The sequence below is a fragment of the Aedes aegypti genome, chromosome 2 (genome assembly GCF_002204515.2).
Source record: "Aedes aegypti strain LVP_AGWG chromosome 2, AaegL5.0 Primary Assembly, whole genome shotgun sequence".
NCBI classification, from domain to species: domain Eukaryota; kingdom Metazoa; phylum Arthropoda; class Insecta; order Diptera; family Culicidae; genus Aedes; species Aedes aegypti.
In genome coordinates, this window is record NC_035108.1 from 88,124,615 (window position 1) to 88,143,353 (window position 18,739).

An 18,739-nucleotide genomic window follows, 5' to 3' on the forward strand; every position below is an offset into this window, starting at 1 on the left:
TGCTTAAGGATGATCAAAATCTGATCTGGCCGTTTTTTTTAAATCGACTTTGAAGTTATGAATATTTTTTTTTCAGTGTAGAAAATGTGTTTTAATTTTTTTAATATTTTTTACTAAAACGTCAGGAAATTTCACGACAGTCCCTCATACAACACTTTTTTGTAGGTCTTAACGTTTTCGAGTTATACGGGTTTATAAAAAAGTTAAAAAAAACTTTGACCCTTTCCAAATGTTAGTCTAGATCTATTTTGAAAAAACAAAGTATGCAAAGTATCTTAGTTTCACATAGTCTTCACACCCAGAAAGTTTCATTGAATTCTGAAGGGGTGCTGCCAATCCCTTTGTCGAGTTTGCGTGAAATCCGTCAAATGGTTAAGGCTTTTTTTCTTAGGCCCTTCTCAAAAGTAACGCTAGGGTAAAAATGGCGAACCGATGATGCAAATAGGCATTTTTGGGTATAAAGAAAGCATATGCCAAATTTCAGCCAATTCAAAATATACAAAAGTAAACCGACATTCGAATTCAAATGGAACCGCTCATCTATGAATTCTTACATGTTTCACATCCATTTTCGAAAATTATTTTAATGAATTTAAATATAAAAAAAAAACAAATCTGAATTAATAAATCCAGAGCCGTTAAAATTCTCACCTGTTGATGCAGTTACTTTAACGACCTCCATGGAGTTTTAAATCAGGGTTTACTGAACATTTTTGCGGTTTATCAATTGGTCGGCGTTAAGTCAGAGTGGACCAAGTGACATTCTTGATATTTTGAGAAAAATTGGTTTAAAGTCTAACGCTCTGTCATTTTTGAACTCGTTTAAAATATGGTTCAATATTTCTACACATCTTTGTGTTACTTTCAAACAATATAATGTGATGTGGTAATCATGAAAAATCATAATCCAAACCTTTGATAGAACGATTATCTGATGGACTATGTGTACTTGGTTCACTCTGACAGAACTAAAGACCACCGTTCAGTGAGTTGGTTCACTCTGACTGAACAATATATAGGAAAATAACAATCATTCAATGCTTGCATGGTCAAACTGGGTGCATATCCTTGAGAAAAACACATTATCAAGACTTTTGGACACCATAATCGTAAATTCTTCAATAATCCATATCGTCAATATCGAAATCAGTGGACATATGATAGCTTGAATTTCAAGGTTTTGCAGGGTCACGGCATTGAAGACCAGAAATATTCAAATATGCGTTCAGTCAGAGTGGACCAAGTGAAAATCTTGAGTACCGACCAAAATATACTGGACAAATAAGCGGGTTCTACCACATTCCATATGTATGGAACTACCATAAACTTCTATCAGACTCTGAAATTGACTCAAAAAATGCAATTATCAATCAGTTTATTGCTTTTCAACACTTGGTCCGCTCTGTCTGCACAGAAATTGTTGCAATTTCTGACCACCCATCAAAATATGGTAAATGGTCAAAAATCAAATTCAAATGCATCGAATTAAGTAATATTTATAAATTTTTATTGATGGATAAGTAGAAGAATCATGCGATGTCGAGAAATCTGACAAATCTCTTGAAATGTTTTTCATTTCCTCGCATTCCTCAGCGCGCTGATCATTTTCGCTGATATGGTAATAAGCACTTGGTCCACTCTGACTGCATACTATTATCGATTTTTATTGATCATCCAAAGTAAATTTGTTACATATCTCTCGCAGTTTACAGCATTCTTAAAATCTGATCAAAGTGAAACGGATGTTAGGTTATTTCGCATCTAATGTGAGAATAATCCAATTTTCGCAAGTTTTGTACTTGCTCCCTTCTGACTGAACACCGACCAATTATATTATTCCATTTCACAGAATACTGGGCCTGCCCATCTGTATCTCCCCTGTTTCACGCCAACGAGCCCTTTCACTGCACTTGCTTCAACATTGTCCCTTCTGATGGGCTAAATTGGCTGGCAATGTGTACTCCCTCAAGCTATTGGTAAACAAACAACACCCACCGTCGTGCATTGCATTGCATTGGGTGGTTCTCTTCGTCTCACGATATTCACAGCACTTTCCAGTGAGTTCACCGCGGAAAAGCTTGCGGTAACTCACCGTTAACCGTAGCGGTCTCTCACAGGATGCTGTGAAGAGATTGGTCCTCTCTCAATCTCTTTCTCGGAGCGTCGACCGCTGATGCAGGATCAACACACCAGAACTAGCAGCAGACAGAGCGTGCACTTTCCCAACCGATTCTCGCGTAACCGAGTGTGTTGGTGCCTTGGAACAGCTGGGGGTGATGATGGGTATTCCCAGCTTGCTGCTCCCCGCCCCGGAGAGATTCTGGATGCTGTGACTGACTTTGGCTGTGGGGAAAGTACCATTTGACCGTCAGTATCGGATGTACTGTTGGTCGTTTCGTACGCGAAGTGGGTATTTCACGCTGCCTAACGCGAATCTATTGGCCAGTGGGTTCAGTTTTGGGACCGATTTTGGGGTGTGTGTGCGCGATAACAGGAAGGCGGTGAAGGAAGAAGAAAAAACGAGACCCCGGAATAGGTCGGGTGAATTTGATTGAAGTTTTTATAGTTGGCTCATCTCCGGTGGGCGCCAGTGTGGGGTTGGGAGGCCGGATAAGCTCGGATGCTTACAGACGAGGCACCGTGTCCTGGCTCTGACCGGCCATTCAGTGCTTTGCAGTGCAAATTATCGTGCTTTGGTCGTCTCGCGTGGAGAATCGTATGTTTTTTTGTCGTTCTGTTATTGGTGGAATCGAAAACAAGGATTGAGCGTGTGGGGGAGGACGTGAATCAAAGCCCGCACCCTATGTTATCGCACTGTTGGTGAACCTTGTCGAGGTACGGATGGGGGATGTTTTCGTTACCCGACCCGCGGAAGGCGGAGGAAATGGTACCAAGCGCATATCGAATGTGAGTTGCGGATAGTTGGAGCACCGAGTGTTCGACGGCCATGGAAAGTGTACTGTATCAGTGAGCGAAGAATTGTGCTTTGATGTTTGTGGTACCGGAATAGCTTGATGGATTGAAGTGTTGGCCTTTCGCAGATGGAGGTGTGAAATATTAAACGTGGTGCACGGCTTTCCACTGCATTCACTTAAAACGTGATCATCCAATACTGAGGGTGGAAAAATCTAGTAAAGTGAAAAACATCGCATCCAATACAGGGAACAGAAACGAAATCAATGAAAACAATTTCAACCGGAAGAAGACAGGCTGCCACTGCACGTATGTTTCTCCCAGAGAAGGCACCTGGCGCCGAGATTGTGCGGAACCCGAACGTGAAATCAAATTAGGTGTGAAAATTGATCGAAAATCGCTTCCCACTTCGATTGTCTGGTCTGGAATAGCCGGAAAACAAAGAAAACGAGTGAAGTCATAAAAACAGAAAACAACATAACCGGAGGCGCCAACGGTCGTGTATTTTCCCACACCACACTCCACGAGTGAGCAAGCTAAAGCGAGTTTCAGTTGTCACAGGGTGTGAGGGTAGAAGAGACCCGGAATAACCGGAACGCAGGAAATAACAGAGTGTCAGAGTTGGCGGCAAGAAAGGAAAGCCGGAATCTGTAAGCCGCTCAGCAGAAGAGGATAAGTGCCGATGACGTGCCAACCAGTCAACCATACGGCCTAGGGCTATTGAGGCCGAGGAACGGGAAAGAGCTTCTCGCTCCATATAAATGAGTGCGTGTGTGGCTGCGTGCCAATGTATGTGATGGTAATGTGTAATTAAAATTCACACCGGATAGTTGTGCTCTGTGGTCTCTGAAGCACACGTGTTTGATTACAGGGCTGATTGAAGTTAGACCTTGGGTGAAGATTTTGAAGCTGTGACAGTTTCGTTCATTCATAATTGCCGGAGGAGGATCCCATCAACACGGAGCAGCTAATGGGGTAAGCAAGCAGATGGTTATATGATGTATTTGTGTAGAAAGTATGGGTTGAAATTGGAAAAATCTGGTTACTTGGGCACGTCAGGAGCTAATCATCAACTTTTTTTCTGATCAGCCTACCCGAGGAGGAACAAATTACTTGCAATAAGTTATGTATACCATATTTTGGTATCATACCATATTTAGATATTGTTCAGTTGTCAATACCACATTTTGGTATTGTAATGGTATTGGAAAAAAATGTTTAAAACAATTAAAATTACTTTATTTTGACATTGAACTACTATTGAAAAATTTCACTTTTATATGAAAATCCATCATGTATTATTTAGGTATTATCATCAGGTAGGTAGGTATCACGTATTATCCTCAAAACCAAGAGAATAAAACAAATTTGATGTATATTTTTAGAAGTGCGCCATATTTCACGTATATTTTGTTTTATATCCGTGAGTTTATATGGTGATATCTGTTTTTTACGCAATTTATTTATGTTTCTCAAAAAAAAAATCTGTTGGCTTCGTCTTTAAATAAATTTGCAACAATACAATTAAGAGTGATGCTCGTTCTTGACAAATCTTTTAAAGTTAAAATCATATCTTCAAGCACTAAAATATGAACTAACTTATAGTCTTACGATGAAATGGTGACTGTTACATTAAACAGAATCCATGAGTAATTTCTTATGTCTACTTTATTTTTGAAATATATCTCTCAAAAGAATCATACGCTTCCTTGGAAACACATAGTTTCGATCATATTATTAATAATTGTTTTATACGAAAACCAACAAATAAACATTTGTATATAACTAGTTATTATTATTATTATTATTATTAATTAACGACACTTTACCCTCGTCAGGGCATTCGTGTCGGGATATATATAAATATATAACTAGTGATCTAGTAAGGATATTGGTTGGTATGACATAACAATTAAAATTATTATTATTATTATTATTGTCTTTATTAACGAGACTTTCAGTTTTTGGCTGGTTCGTCTCGTATAACAATTAAAATGTTTTTGTTTTAATGTATGTGGTCCATTTTTTAATAATATAGAATTTTTTCTGGGAAATATAAGAATAATGGGAAATACGGGAGTCCCCCCAAGTAACAATTTCAGTGCTTTTTGATCTTAGATGTTATTTATGAAGGTTTTATTAGAGATGTATTCATTCCTAACAGATTTAATAAAGCATTGCAAAGTACCAAACGTTCTTTTCGGGTAAACCCACTTTTAAATGCTTTGTAGATATCTACAAGAGCTACCGTTAAAACTTATATGCTGGCCACATTTCTAGATAATAAATTGTATTTTGAAGGAGCTTTGTAGTGTCTATTAAAACCTAAACATAAAACCTCATCTTGCTTGTCTTGTCAAGGCATGGGTAAAACTTCTAAGACTACACTAAGTCATGTTAAAGCCTTCTTAAATCTCAACTGTCTGATACATGTTATTGGAATGCAGTCTGCGGGTGGTTATCAATATCATTTTGTTTATAATGATAATCATGTAGTGAATTATGGATTAATCAGAACGCAAACATAGAAATGACAAATATTCCTTTCGGAGAATTAACAGATTACCGTATAAAGCATATTTTTTCCATGCTTGCCTGAACTTCCCGTTCTAGTGGGACAACTATGCTGCACACAACAGCTGAGCTACACGAAAAAAGCTTTCATTTTTCAGGCACTTATCACTTACCGTTTTCTGCATCAGTACAACGAATCAAGCAAGGCGGGCTTCATTATAACAATCTAGTCCAATAAAACAGTTAGATGCATAACGGCACAAATTTAATAAAATTAATTGCATCACAAAACTGAATCTTCCGATTTGTTTACCTTTTTGACAGCACTAGCTTTCCTGAGTGCATTAAGCTTAAGTCAAGGCTCCCAAAAAACCTATTTGTCTTAGTGCGGAACAAATATTCTGATTTAGGAATATTTTAGCCAGTGAGGGTTTTGCGCACGGGTTCTTAAGATCAAAAGCGTTTATGAATGATTATATTGTTCAGAATAATCACCAATTGATCTTAAACTATCCCAGACAAGACCAGCAAGATTTAACTGGAAGGAATCCATTTTTATTTTCGCCGTTTCGGATTGATAATTACAATATGCAATCAATTTATGATTGAGATCAGCATGAAATCATTCTGAAAATGGAATGGAGTAAAATATTAGATAGCCAATAATGATGTCGTAACTGCGGCGCGTTGCTGTAAATCGAAAAATTTTATTTCATTTCACCAGTAAATTTTTATTGGCAGGAATTTCACGCGATCGTAAGGATATTTTCTGCCACGCAAAAAATTATTATTTTAATTGATTATTATGAGTCGGCAGACATCATGACGGTTTCAATATCAAAAAAAGGTTATGGTTTATAAACAACTTATCGGTTGATGTTTGTTCAATCATAAGCTCTTAACATTGGTTTTATTCCGTGTATTAGGATATCGTAAAATATTTAATACCGCTAGCTGAGCTCAATAAGGCTATACAATAGCTCTTATGAATGTTTTATAGCATACTACAAGGGTAGATGTATTCATACGATACAAAACTAAGAAGTTTAGAAACAGTTTTAAGGTATAGTCTTAACAACCTCCTGTAGTGTGGGCCTTTTCGGGCTTAACGAAGTTTTATCAAAGGTTTATTAAGGTTATAAATACTAATAGGTTCTAAAATGAGTTTTAACGATATGGTGGTAACAACAGCTTGTAGTAAATGAAAAAACTAAAAATGTTACTTGGGCCGGGAAACAAAAAACATTTTCTCCGGTAATTCTTCTCGGGATTGTAAACCTAAGATTGCTCAGATCAATCTTTAGCATAACAGAATTGCAACGATCAATCTTTGTAGACACATGCAAAATGACCCAGCCCAAGTAATGCTTGTTCAATTACTTATTTTACTTTCGTATGAGAAACTTCTATTTTGGCAGCCTTGTGAACCCAGTTTTATTACTTTTCGCAAACATGATTCGCATTCATTATTAACGCAATTGTTGCCACATCCTGAGTTAACTACCAAAGATATAAGTGCTGCCACATTTGATGTTGTGTGTTGGTTACTGTAGTAGTTCAAATAAAACAACCGTAAATGATGGCTTTTGATAGAATGTCCTTTATTGTCTCCTAACAAAGTCATTACCTACACAGCGTAACAAAAATGACATGTTTGCGTGTCTCAAGGTTTAAATTATGTGTCTGTAGTAGATTTGCGGTCACTGAATCTGATGCCGTTCTCAGAAATGTCCCTGCACGTCACAATTTTCAGCTACAGGTCACCAAAGTTGTATAAAGCACTGGTCTTACTGATGTTCACATGAAATTTCAAGTATGATTTATCAAACTTTTTTGTGACCTTATCCTGCAAGCATGCATGATAGGACTCAAACTTTCATTTCAAGTATAATTTGGTTGAAAATGAACGATAAAATTTAGAATAAATCGATTTTTTCAACATGCTTGCAGTCTCCATACACAACTCTTCGTTTCTCTTATATGGCAATATACAATACTTTTCAAAAACACCCACAAATAATTTTTGAAATTCGATACTAATCATAATTTTGCTGATAAGTATTGTTATACACATAAAGTTTAAGTTCTGTGGCAAATTAAGCAAATAAATTGCCTTACAAGCTGGGAAACTTACATGCAACTTGACTGATATATATAGTCCAATTTTACATTTTCAACAGTGAATATCTAGACGTGTTATAATATATTTGAAAACGGCAATGGATTCAGCAACCCAAAATTAAGTAAATAGAGGTATTTTGAGGCTGGAGACAAAAACGTGTTCCGCAGTGCTATTTTTAATATTTATTCTAGCTCTACTTAGGTAACAAATATACTGTAACACTATTGCCACATTTCGGCCATTCTGATAATCGCGATGTCCTCATCGATATCATGATTGTTAACATCAACATGTACCCATTTCCTCATATTTTGAGGAGAACAGACCGAATTGATGATGTCTCTCCCAATGATTGCATCGAAAAGGCCCAAAGTTTTGTCTGGTACAACATAAAACTGAACTGTGAAACGAATATTTTGAATTAATATAGTGTTACTGCATATTCCTAATATCTTAAGCCTTTTCCCACCGATACTCTTATTTTTTTGCAATGATTCGAAACAAAAATATCTTTCTTTTCATTAAATCCTCGGTGTATCAGTGAGATTGGGCTCCCTGTGTCGTAAAAAGATTTATAAATACAATCATTGAACCATTGGGCCCAGATAGCCGTAGCGGTAAACGCGCAGCTATTCAGCAAGACCAAGCTGAGGGTCGTGGGTTCGAATCCCACCGGTCGAGGATCTTTTCGGATTGGAAATTTTCTCGACTTCCCAGGGCATAAGAGTATCTTCGTACCTGCCGCACGATATACACATGCAACAATGGTCATTGGCATAGTAAGCTCTCAGTTAATAACTGTGGAAGTGCTCATAAGAACACTAAGCTGAGAAGCAGGCTCTGTCCCAGTGGAGACGTTAATGCCAGAAAGAAGAACATTGAACCAAAATTCAAATTCAACTAGTTCATTGTGTCCTTCTTCCTTAACTATATCTGTAAATGGTTTTGAAGTTTTTGTCAGTCCCAAACATACTGCGCAGATCTTCAAGGATATCATGATCATTTTTGATAACAAAATCAGAACAGGAAAACATCCAGGATCTAGCCCAACTAACAATTCAGTGCCACAAATAAGCATGCATGTTTAATTATTGTTTAATAATGGTAATGACAGTTGAGATATTAGCCGTAGCGGTAAACGCGCAGCTATTCAGCATGACCAAGCTGAGGGTCGTGGGTTCGAATCCCACCAGTCGAGGATCTTTTCGGGTTGGAAATTTTCTCGACTTCCCAGGGCATAGAGTATCTTCGTACCTGCCACACGATATACACATGCAAAAATGGTCATCGGCATAGTAAGCTCTCAGTTAATAACTGTGGAAGTGCTCATAAGAACACTAAGCTGAGAAGCAGGCTCTGTCCCAGTGGGGACGTAAACGCCAGAAAGAAGAAGAAGACAGTTGAATAAAAATGTTGCCCTATAGCAAGCTGAGAAGATGCTTTTCAAATACAAACATAGGTCATTGTTCAGCGTCATGCATTGAAGCATAGCATAGCATAGCATAGACTGACTGTACATGTCAATGGTTGCTACTCCGTGATTGATCGGAACTGGTAAGAATTGCACTACGATCCAAATGAATAAGGGATGGGAGTTTCCGCTTACTCTCGAAGTGCAATTTTAGCAGATCTAATATTATTGATCAATAACGGCGCCGGCCAAGTCCTTACAGTCAGTTGGGATGGGGAAGGAATGTTAGGGTGTAATGATTGTTGCTTCTAGAGACCGAGAATACCTCTGCATCTCCACAATCACCACGGGAAGGGTGTTTATTAGTGAGGGAGGAAAAGATCTGGGAGTCACCTCTGGTCGGTGATGCGATCCATGGACAAGGGGGAAATATACGACTTGTATTTAAAGCTAGTTTTGTATTTTTGTCTCGAGAAGTTTTTGGAAAAATACGTCAACATCTATAATGTCGAACAATTCAAAAGACGTTTTTATTAATGACGAAAACTGAAAATTACATGTATATATTTTAACTTATGTGAAACAGGAATAATGCCGACACTTGTAGTGACGAACCATACATAGTTTGTTTGAAAATGACATATGAGTATTACTGTGCATTTTGTCTCGATATGGTAGAAGTTTTAGAAAATACGTCAACATTCACAATGTCGAACAATTCAAAAGATTTTTTTTTAATAAATAATTTTTAATAATATCAAAAAGAGAATTTGTATATGTATATTCAAATTGTGTAAGAAAAAAGCATAATGCCGACACATATAGTGACGAACCATACAAAGTTTGTTTTAATATTACATAAAAGTTACGCTTTCAAGAAAATATGTGTTATCATAAGCATGAAACGAACTCACCAGTTGGTAATCCATTCTCGACTGAACACAAAACTGACACTGACAGCAAAACTTCTTGGCGTCCCGAAAATAAACCGTCTTGCTTGGGCCTTCCCAAATACGTACCCAGCAAGACGCTCCAAAACAGGTGAAAAAAAAAAAAAAAAAAAAAAAAAAAAAAAAAAAAAAAAAAAAAAAAAAATCTCCGGCGACGAAAACACGCGCGAATCCGTCAGCAAAATCAATCGGACGACGCAAAACCGAACTGTCCTGCTTGGGCTTCACGAAGCACTACCCAGAAAGAGACGCTCCAAAACAGGGGGAAAAAAATTCTCCGGCAACAAAAACGCGCGAATCCGTCACCAAAATCAATCGGACGACGCAAAACCGAACAGTCCTGCTTGGGCTTCACAAAGCACTACCCAGCAAGACGCTCCAAAACAGAAGGAAAAAAAAATTCTCCGGCAACGAAAACGCGCGAATCCGTCGGCAAAATCAATCGGACGACGCAAAACCGAACTGTCCTGCTTGGGCTTCACGAAGCACTACCCAGAAAGAGACGCTCCAAAACAGGAAAAAACAAAAAAAAAAAAACTCCAGCTACGAAAACACACGCGAAACCATGAGCTAAATGTATCGGACGACGCAAAACCGAACTGTCCTGCTTGGGCTTCACGAAGCACTACCCAGCAAGACGCTCCAAAACAGGAAAAAACAAAAAAAAAAAAAAAAACTCCAGCGACGAAAACACACGCGAAACCATGAGCTAAATCTATCGGACGACGCAAAACCGAACTGTCCTGCTTGGGCTTCACGAAGCACTACCCAGCAAGACGCTCCAAAACAGGAAAAAACAAAAAAAAAAAAAAAAAAACTCCAGCGACGAAAACACACGCGAAACCATGAGCTAAATCTATCGGACGACGCAAAACCGAACTGTCCTGCTTGGGCTTCACGAAGCACTACCCAGCAAGACGCTCCAAAACAGGAAAAAACAAAAAAAAAAAAAAACTCCAGCGACGAAAACACACGCGAAACCATGAGCTAAATCTATCGGACGACGCAAAACCGAACTGTCCTGCTTGGGCCTCACGAAGCACTACCCAGCAAGACGCTCCAAAACAGGAAAAAAAAAAAAAAAAAAACTCCAGCGACGAAAACACACGCGAAACCATGAGCTAAATCTATAGGACGACGCAAAACCGAACTGTCCTGCTTGGGCCTCACGAAGCACTACCCAGCAAGACGCTCCAAAACAGGAAGAAACAAAAAAACAAAAACTCCAGCGACGAAAACACACGCGAAACCATGAGCTAAATCTATCGGACGACGCAAAACCGAACTGTCCTGCTTGGGCCTCACGAAGCACTACCCAGCAAGACGCTCCAAAACAGGAAAAAACAAAAAAAAAAAAAACTCCAGCGACGAAAACACACGCGAAACCATGAGCTAAATCTATCGGACGACGCAAAACCGAACTGTCCTGCTTGGGCTTCACGAAGCACTACCCAGCAAGACGCTCCAAAACAGGAAAAAACAAAAAAAAAAAAAAAAAAACTCCAGCGACGAAAACACACGCGAAACCATGAGCTAAATCTATCGGACGACGCAAAACCGAACTGTCCTGCTTGGGCTTCACGAAGCACTACTCGCTCCAAAACAGGAAAAAACAAAAAAAAAAAAACTCCAGCGACGAAAACACACGCGAAACCATGAGCTAAATCTATCGGACGACGCAAAACCGAACTGTCCTGCTTGGGCTTCACGAAGCACTACCCAGCAAGACGCTCCAAAACAGGAAAAAACAAAAAAAAAAAAAAAAACTCCAGCGACGAAAACACACGCGAAACCATGAGCTAAATCTATCGGACGACGCAAAACCGAACTGTCCTGCTTGGGCTTCACGAAGCACTACCCAGCAAGACGCTCCAAAACAGGAAAAAACAAAAAAAAAAAAAAAAAACTCCAGCGACGAAAACACACGCGAAACCATGAGCTAAATCTCTGTTCAGCGTCATGCATTGAAAGGAACAAAAGTTGAATCACCACTTATTGAACGTTTCCAAAAATTCTCATTCGACTAGTCAAGATTGTTTTACTAATGAGCTGAACAAGACATGTTTTCCCCAATTAAAAAGCCAGCATTCCCCCAAACAAATGTATATGTATAAAGGGATATTCAGAAGACGAACTAACGTTTTATTTGCTTCGCACTTCAGCTATTTCCACATGTTGAACATAAACATGATTAAGAGCTGAATAAGTATTTTATAAAACCCTAATTCAGCTTCAGTATATTATAAGAACAGTTGATCCAATTGAGGCCAAAATAACGACTAACAAACACATTGCTCAGCAATAAATAAGCCTTGCAAAAGAGATCACACTATAGCTAAATTTCATAAAATGGACAAAATATCCGAATTTCGTGTTGAGTTCCGTATGCATTCCAAAGCTCATAACTTATGCTTCCTCAAAACTTTTTAAATAGCTGTTCAGAAAACAAACATAGTCAGCCTTCAGAAATATAGGATCATTTTGAAAAAAAAAAATCAGCCAAGTATTCGGAGTAGGAGCGAAAAACTTACAAACAAAGCGTGTTATTGACTTGATTGGCATAAGAGATAAAAGATCTGAATACAATATCAAAATTTTGTTCCTGGAACTTCTGGACCTATGAAAAATTTGATGTTCGCAGATCTAATAAATAGCTCGCAGCTATTGGTCATATCTTATATATGGCATGACAATTTTGTTAATTTTAGATATCATTTCCAGATCTTTTATATCTTATATCTATCAAGTTAATATCACTTTTAGCTATCCATATTATAGTTTGCTATTGCAAAGCTTTTCTGGCCTGCTCGGGATGTTGTTCCGTACAAGAAAAGTGGAAATTTCTTTGACAGAATTGATTAAATAAATTTCTATAGCGAGCTACTTTTGAAATTACATTTCATCACAACTGAATAAATACTGAGATCTAAAAAACAGATTCACTTGGCCGCGCATCATGATATTCGAATATTTTTCTTTTCAGGTGCATAGTTCTCAGAACACTACAAATGATTAAAACATATTCATACAGAGAATTATTTCTTTATAATATTTAATAAACCTATTAATTATGAAAAACACGAATCAGTAAAATAATTAATTATTAAATATATAATTCATAAAACAAAATTATTTCAATTTAAGTGAATGAATCATTCAAATTGAAGTTTTCAACAAACTAAAACTCATTTTGAAATAAGATCAATAATTTCGGACTGATTTTAATTTGTGTAAATAAACATTATTTTCGACCATTATTGACATTAATTGTCTCAATGTGCGCTAAAAATAGCCGACTGAACTCAGCTTGGATCAGCACTAAACAGCAACTGAATAATATTCTTGTTCAGCTGTTAATTAGCGTACCATGTTTTGATTAGACGTTGTCGAATAGGAGCTCAAACATGATCAATATTCAGCTATGAGAGGTTTATATTTTGCACTGGACGGTTCATTCATCAATTTTAGGATGGCGCAGATGGTAAGGCATACCGCTGATGATTGGAAGGTCTCGAGTTCGAATCCAGTATACAGGCGATTTTTAAATATGGTTGTTGATAATGATACTTGTGTACACTACATTCAAGTGCCTAGAAAAACAAATTTTTGTTTTTTATTCGTTTTTAATTATTTTTGGACCAGCCCTATAAAAGCTGAACTACATGCTTGTAAAACGTTTTAAAAGCGGAAAAATAAAGTTGGTATTCAACGACATGCTTCAAAGTTTCTCCATATTTGTGTTAACAACGCCTGAACAAAGGTTGGCTATGAAAATTATTTAAATGTTATAAAACTTGATGCTGAATGAAACTGCCATAATGGTGTTTGTTGAATGAGTGAATGTTAGTTGGGAGCTTTGCCTTCAACTTTCTTCATAACGATTAGCTTCATCAGATTTTCATCCATCTTCCAAATTTGCTTCGTATCTTCAACAGCAGTTATGAACTGCACAACATCCTCGTCAATTCTTGCACCAAACGTCGGCAGTCATGAGTCATGAGTTGACGAATAATTATCTGACCATTGCCACATATTCTTTGAGAATTTGAATGTAACTTCGTAGACCTTGTGTTTTAGGAATCTTCGGTCAAGAAATTGGAAACTCTTTATTGAATTGCACAGTGCAACAAACAAAATGTAAACAAAATTCTGACTTCAGATCCAGAAAGTTCATAGAGGAATTTTAGGCTAGTGTGCCACCTCAAGCAAATTGTTCTCTAACTGTGTCCAAAGCTTAATAAACCCATCAATTTAGCCTCATGATGTTAGTTTCTAATCTTTTCATTTAAAAAGAAAATAACTTCAAAAAGTATTTGGTTGGAGCATCTGAAATATCAAATGTGATTCGTTGTGATGAATAAATATGTATAGCTAAGACTTGAACTTGGAATCGTTGATCCACAGACACTCACCTTACCATCTGCTCCAATAGGTATAGTTAATAATCCACAAGGAGCAAGGGCATAACCTAAATGAACTAAATTTGCATAAAGGTTGATGAAGCGATGCTAGAACTACATCGACTTTTTGTACTTCATTTGTTGTCCTTTCGGCCTTTTTCCTTTTAATCGTTTGTCCCTGAACCAAGTCAAAAAGATGAATATTGCCCTTGAGTTACAAACCAAAATTGAAAACAGGTTGTTTGGCATACTTAGTAGTGAAATCAATACAAATTTAAAAAAAAATCATGAAAGCAAAGGCGAGGAGATCAATTCCAACCCAGTTCTGTGATTTTTAAAGTCTAGAGTATATGTACAAGATATGGACACTAGCTTTTTGCACCATTTCCATCTAAACCCGTTTCAACAGTTCACCTCGCCTAAATTTATTAATGTACTAAGTATTTTTTTAAGAGTTCAACTAATGATGCATCAAATTTATCAGCAGATGCTTTCATATATTTCCTCTTGATTTTTTTCAGGAATTACACTCGGGTTACCTCTAAGGATTGATTTATTAATGTATTCCTAAGATTCATTTTTTTGGTTTTTTAAATAAATCCTTTTACGATTACATAAATTGCATTTAATTTTCTTCTGGAAATATGCTCATGATATTTTTTTTGAATTTTTTTTTTAATAGGAGTCTGCCATCAAATTTACATGAATTATATCAAGGATTCTTCTACCGATCCATCAAGAACTCTAGGGAAAATTCCGAGAAAAATTATAATTCAACATTCTTCATTTTTATGTGATACCTGGAGTAATTTCTAGAATAATCCGGAAAGGGATGCTCAGAAAACATTGTCAGGTGTATTTTTTAATATATTTCAATTATTTGAGGTATTTTGTTAGCTTCTTTGAAAACGCTCAAAAGGTATTTGTAGGGGAATTGCAAGGTTAATATCCTAATTTTTTATAAGACAGATTATTTTGAAGAATCACTGGAGCAATTTCTTGGAGATTCTTTTCAGAAGGATGATCATGACGAATTTTTTGTAAAATTTTCAGAATGAAAGTTGGTACAGTTACCGTAAGAATATCTTAAAAAGTTTTCGGAGGCTTTCTAAGAGGCATCTCCTAACAATTTTTTGATTAGTCTAAGGTTGAATTTCATCACGAATTCCCAGAGAAAATTACAGGTGTGAAATTTTTGAAAGGATACTTGAAGGAGTTAACGAATTATCAAGAGCAATTTCTAAGACAATATTTTGAAGAATAACTAAAGATATCTAAAGAAAAATATCTGAACCAATTCAATAAGAAAGAAACAAAAAACTTCCTAAGAGACTCCTAAAATTATATAATTCCTAATTAAATTAACTGTAACTACTGATCGAGTTCAAGAGAGAATGCTTGAAAAATCCCTTAAAATATGCAAAAGAATTCCCGAAGGTATCATATAAGGCGATGAATTCCTATGAACTACTCAGCCAGTTATTTGCTAGAACACTTGAAACAATTGAAAGAACATTAAAAAAATAAAAAATAAACTTTGATACACTGCCTACGATTGATTGGAGAAATTTAAGGAGCTCCGACAAGCGATTTCTGGAAATAAACCCTGGAGTGATTATGAAAAAAATCAATCCTTAAACATAACTAGATAAATCCCAGGTAGAATATGTTGGGGAATATGTTAAACAATCTCTTATCAAATGATTTAATGTATTCTATGAAGCATTGCTGGATTAATTCATTCAACGCACTAATTGAGTAAAAAAAAAATGTTACAACTCCGTTGTAATCCACTGGTCGGGAAACTTGTAGATTTATAATGATATTTTTTTTTTCATCAGTCAGGGGGTCAACGGCCCCTCCTCTGGCTACGCCCATCTCGCCGATACCGATATTGAATTCATATGATAACGCCAATGCCGATAAACCATCATTGTGTACAGCCCTAATTGAAATTGAAATATTTAACAAATCCATCTCCATAGGCCTGAATCTTTAGAACATTCTGTATTTCAGAACCTGCTATGGTAAGGGTTTTTTTCAATAATTTCGTAAACACTTAGAGGGAAAGGGGTGCATCAAACAATCTTACAATTTCTAACAAGGTAGGATCCTAGGAAAAAGAACTCTGATGACATTTAACGTCAGTTGATTTAACAATATTTGAACTTAATTACCATGTGAATTACAAAGAGATCCAATCCAAGATTCAATAGTTTTGACATTATTATTTGATTGATTTCAATCAAATGTAGTTGTAAATGAAAAAAGAAATGTAAAAGTGAGATCATACAACGGGGAGAATGTATTGGTAAATTTTTCCTTATTTTGAATTTATTTCGACCATACTCTGAAGTCCAGTCTAAATAGTTCACGACACTATAGATGCGCTTACAGTTGTGGTCGCATATCTTTCAAGTGATAAAAACTCTAGTTGGAATTAAATGGTATAGTAGAAAATTCGGTTTTCGTTTACTTATATGTAAGCCGTTCAGCAGAAGAGCTTAAGTGTCGTCAACCAGTCAACCGTACGGCCTAAGGCAATCGAGGCCGAAGAACGAGCAAGAGCGTTTCGTCGAGTCGCTCATATACATGAGTGCGTGTGTGGCTGCGTGCCAATGTATGTGATGGTAATATATAATTAAAATTTACACCGGATAGTTGTGCTCTGTGGTCTCTGACGCACATGATCAAACACAGAACCCATTGAAGTCAGACCTTGGGTGAAAATTGTGTAGCTGTGTCAGTTTCGCTCATTCATAACTGCCAGAGAAAGATCCCATCACCACAGAGCAGTTAATGGGGTAAGCGAGCATAAGGTTATACGATGTATTCCTGCAGGAAGCACGGGGGGAAATTGGGCAAATCCCGTCGGAAACGAGGTACAGCTTTAGTTTAATTAAAATTTTATTTTGGTTGAACCACTTGTGCTCCGGGAAAAAGCGGTGGAAAAGTTTTTGCGTTTTTGCGGCAGTCACGGGCGGGGTTCAAGGTGTGTTGTCTCGGTGGAAACTTCGAGTTGAGAGTTGAGATAATGGCTTCAAAATATGCTTCAAGGGATAGAAACGATGAATCTCGAATGCGATGGGAAGCGGGAGTTTGCTGGGGTTACTGGTTTATTTTACTTTGACGGAGATAATGAGCAGGGATGTATAGCTGCAAGGAGCTAGGCGCCAATTGTTTTTGCAGCTGATGTTAACAAACAAGAACATCTGAATTCATGTCAAAAATGTGTTCTTACAAAAATTTTATCATTGATCTGCAATATGTAAATAATTGGATATGCCCAAACGACACAGTTATCATTATCTTCATATTTGCAATAGTTTTACAACTATGTATTTTGAATACTGAACCTTCCATAGCCTTGCGGTAACGTTCGCGAATGTAAAGCTAAGCTCGATTCATGGACAGATTTATTCGTTGCAAAATTTCCGTGGTTTCCCAAGACTGTCTCATATTGCAAGCCTCACGATTTACGAATGCAAAAAGTGAGATCATAAAGAACATGAAGCCGAGCACTAGGAACTGTTTTAATGGGGACGAAGGGCAATGAAAAATAAAGAGGATTGTGTTGACTAACTCAAAACTACGATTATTAATTTAATTAAGGAGATTTTCAGCTCGTGGGTGATTAATGTACAGTGCTGTATCAATTTCGTATAACGCAGTCGAATAATTTGGCCAGACAATTGATAGTGTGATACAAAAACATTAATAAAAATGTCACCAAACACAGAACGTTATATATGTTTCCAATTCGATACAACATCAAGTGATTAAATCAGAATATTCAACAATGCAACTGAAAGATCATAAAAACATCAAAGAAACATTAAAAAAATATCTATGGAAACGTATAAGACTTCTTTATCATCCCATTTCGTGTAATATGATTCTTCCCTAATGTACTGCTTGAAAAGCTTTGCAAATGCTTCGGAAGCCCCCGATGCATACAGAACGATATAGGGTAGCAAACGAGGAAAACAAACACACTCGGTACAAGCTCATTACATTTCAATTTCGAAGTGAAAACCATACACGACGTTAGCATAACAGACTCACATTTGCCTACTCGAGCGTATCCGAAGTGAAGAAGGTATGTATGGTTTCGAACACAAAAAGAATCTGAAATCAGAACACCTCACAAAAGGAAACCCCCTTATACCTGTACGGGTGGGGTGGCTAGAACGGAGGAACTTGAGGACACATCCCGTTTAGTGGATGAGAGGAGAAAACGGGCTCGCTAGTTACGGATGGAACCAGTATGACTGACTGAGCTCTGCAGGGTGTCCCAAGTAACCGTACAGCTGTATATAGTTGCATCAATATCACTTTATATGCTTCTATAAAATATGGCATATAAAGTCATACTGCATTACATGTCTCATTAATGCAGTATTAAAGTGGAAAAGGGCGCTATTAAAGT

The 18,739-nt window shown here is 37.1% G+C and overlaps 1 protein-coding gene across 2 annotated transcripts in view; it reads left to right on the forward strand.

Moving 5' to 3' along the window:
- The first annotated feature begins 2,251 nt into the window (after window positions 1-2,251).
- LOC5571839 (zwei Ig domain protein zig-8) overlaps window positions 2,252-18,739 on the forward strand; it is a 372,596-nt gene continuing 356,108 nt past the window's right edge. For both annotated transcript variants that reach the window (XM_021841480.1, XM_021841482.1), the window contains exon 1: window positions 2,252-3,888. The gene's annotated coding sequence lies outside the window, so the exon portion shown is untranslated. The remainder of the gene's footprint in view (window positions 3,889-18,739) is intronic.